The sequence below is a fragment of the Arachis ipaensis genome, chromosome B09 (assembly GCF_000816755.2).
Source record: "Arachis ipaensis cultivar K30076 chromosome B09, Araip1.1, whole genome shotgun sequence".
Taxonomy (NCBI): Eukaryota; Viridiplantae; Streptophyta; class Magnoliopsida; order Fabales; family Fabaceae; genus Arachis; species Arachis ipaensis.
Window position 1 is genome coordinate 6416297 of NC_029793.2, and position 3739 is coordinate 6420035.

Below are 3739 nucleotides of genomic sequence, written 5' to 3' on the forward strand. Positions count from 1 at the left end.
AATATTATGTCCTTTTAATTCTTTTAAATTTTTATTTTTGTCATAATTTTATAATAATTTAATATCAATCTAAAAATAAAATAAATTTAAATTAAAACAAAAAATTTAGCTAAATAAAATTTAATGCTGATTTTTTTTCTCTCCTTAGTAATTGAATGATGATTTTTCTCTCTCTTTTTAATTATAGAGCTCTAAAACTTCGTACAAGTTTTCTTTCTTACTTTTAATTAAAGAGCATTAAAACTCCAAACAATTTTGGAGCATCAAATCACGTCCCTAACAAACATGTTATATCTTTTTTAGGAGGTTCTAATAAACTTGAAGTCAGTGTTTGTACTTTCGTGGATTTAGAGGATTTTTATGAAAGAGCCTAGCAGCGGAAACGACACAAATGTCTAACACAAGAACAATATGGAAACACTCACAACACAATATGGCAGCAACTACAACAAGCAAATATAGCAAATAAAGCAATAATAAGAACACACCGAGATTTTAACGTGGAAAACCTTCTCAATGTGAGAGGTAAAAACTACGAGTCATCCAGACCAATGAAATAGCTCCACTATAATCAAATGAGGTACAAGAGAGTCTCAAACAAAGCACAAAAACGTGCATATAACCAGCCAAAACATCAAAGCACCAAAGCTTACAAATTAGAAGCAAGAAGATGAAGAACAGAGCTGCTGTCGAAGCCAATTTCTCCCTTTGAAGACCTTTAATTAAAATCTTCACCATCCAAAATGAAGAACAAGATGTGAAGAATCTACAGTTCAAATTTCACGTCGATCCAACGGTGAAAGAATGAGAAACTGCCGTTCCAAGATTGCTACTCTTTGTAAAAACGGGAAACCTAATTTCTCTCTTGTGAAGCCAATTTCTCTCACTGAAAATCTCCAATCAACATCTTCACCGACCAGAATGAATAACAAGATGATAGGAACACGCAGTTTAAATTTCAAGCCGATCCAACGGTGAACAACTGCGAAACTGCCATTTGAAATTTACTGTTTTGGGCAAAAACTGGAATTCTGTTTTTTCCCTTCTCTCTCACTTGGTGGCTACTCTCTCTCACTCTCAATGACCCCCAAAAATCTGAATTAGGGTTGTGACACTAGGGTGCAAGAATACACCCCCAAAATGTTGGGCTTGGGCCCCACCAAAGAGAGAAAAAACCCAACAAATCTCCCCCTTCTCGACTAGGTAGAGGCTCTCACCATTCCGGCGATCAAACATGTTTCAAACTTTTCTCTTGACAATGCTTTTGTCATCATATCAGCACCATTGTCATCAGTGTGAACTTTCTCAAGTTCCAACAACTTTGAATCTAACACATCCCGTATCCAGTGATACCTAACATCAATATGTTTAGATCTTTGATGAAAAATAGAATTCTTGGCAAGATGAATAGCACTTTGGCTATCACACAACAACACATAACGGTCTTGCTTGAAACCAAATGCTGCAAGAAACTTCTTCATCCACAACAACTCTTTACATGCTTCAGTTGCTGTAATAAACTCTGCCTCTGTGGTAGAAAGTGCAACACACTTTTGTAGCCTTGACTTCCATGAAATAGCTCCCGCTGCAAACTTGACCAAATAACCTGAAGTAGACTTTCGAGAATCAATATCTCCTGCCATGTCTGCATCAGTAAAGCCAACTAGCAAAGGTTTCTCACCACCAAAACTCAAACTCAAGTTAGTTGTACCTTTGAGATATCTCATAATCCATTTAACAGCATTCCAATGTTCTTTACCTGGATTAGAGAGAAAACGACTCACAGTACCAACCGCATGAGCAATGTCTGGTCTAGTACATACCATAGCATACATTAAGCTTCCAACAGCTGAGGCATAAGGAATTTCATCCATCGCTTGTTTCTCCTCATCAGTGGTTGGACACTGCTTGGTACTCAACGTAAAATGAGGAGCAAAAGAACTAGCAACACATTTGGCATCATTCATGTCAAACCTTTGAAGCACCTTCTTTATGTACTTCTCCAGTGACAAATAAAGCTTCTTAGAATCTCTATAACGAGTAATAGTCATGCTCAAAATTTGTTTGGCAGGACCCAAGTCCTTCATAGCAAAGAACTTGCTCAATTATTTCTTCAAATCATTAATCCTCAAAGCATTCTTGCCCACAATCAAAATATCATCCACATAAAGCAAAAGAATGATAAAATCATCATCAGAAAATTTTTGCACAAATACACAATGATCTGAAGTTGTTTTACGGTAACCATGCTTCCCCATAACAGATTCAAACTTCTTGTACCACTGTCTTGGAGCTTGTTTCAACCCATAAAGACTCTTCTTAAGCTTGCACACAAAATCTTCCTTTCCTTTAACAACAAAGCCCTCCGGTTGCTCCATGTAGATCTCCTTGTCTAAATCACCATGAAGAAAAGTTGTCTTCACATCCATTTGCTCAATCTCCAGATCAAGAGACGCTGCTAATCCAAGCACAGCACGAATGGATGACATCCTCACAACAGGAGAAAAGATCTCCTCATAATCAACACTTTTTCTCTGGCTAAAACCTCTAACAACCAATCTAGCCTTATACCGAGGCTTAGAATTGTGTTCTTCATTCTTGATTCTGAATACCCATTTGTTCTTCAAAACTCGCATACCCTTCGGTAGCTTCACCAACTTATAGGTATAATTCTCAAGCAAGGACTTCATTTCTTCTTGCATAGCTTCAAGCCATTGAACTTTGCTTTCATCTTCAACAGCCTCTCCAAAGCATTCAGGTTCTCCCCCATCAGTCAACAAAACAAACTCATGTGGATAATACCTTGACGAAGGTTTTCTCTCTCTCGTAGACCTTCTAAATGCATTTGCAAGAATTTCTAAAGCTGGTTCTTCATCTTGATCATCATCACCAACTTCATCAAGTATCGGATCAACTGTTCCATCTTCACCTGTACTTGTATTATGCTCATTATTTTGAGCTTCAACTCTACCATCTTCTACCATAGGCATAGAGGGAGTAATATCCAAGTCAGAAAAATCATCACTAGGATGAACCATTGGCTTTTCCGCATTATCAACATCCTTCAATGTTTGGTCTTCAACAAAGACAACATCTCTACTCCGAATCACCTTCTTGTTAACAGGATCATAAAACTTGTAACCAAACTCATCCATGCCATAGCCAATAAAAATACATTGCCTAGTCTTTACATCAAGTTTAGATCTCTCATCTTTAGGAATATGAACAAAAGCTTTACATCCAAAGACTCTTAAATGATCATAAGAAACATCTTTACCTGACCATACCTTCTCTGGCACTTCAAATTGCAAGGGAACACATGGTGTCCGGTTCAAGACATGAACAACAGTGCTCAAAGCTTCACCCCAAAAGGATTTTGCCAATCCAAACTGTGATAATAAGCACCTAACTCTTTCAACCAATGTTCTGTTCATCCTTTCAGCCAAGCCATTCAACTGAGGAGTCTTCGGAGGAGTCTTCTGATGTCTTATACCATGCTCTTTACAATAAGCATCAAATGGACCTGAGTACTCACCACCATTGTCAGTACGAATGCATTTCAACTTATTCCCAGTTTTTCTTTTAACAGAAGCTTGAAATTGCTTGAACACATTCAAAACTTGATCTTTGGTCTTCAAAGTGTAAACCCATAATTTCCTAGAATGATCATCAATAAAGGTTACAAAATAGATAGACCCTCCAAGTGTTCTTGTCTTCATCGGCCCACATACATCAGAAT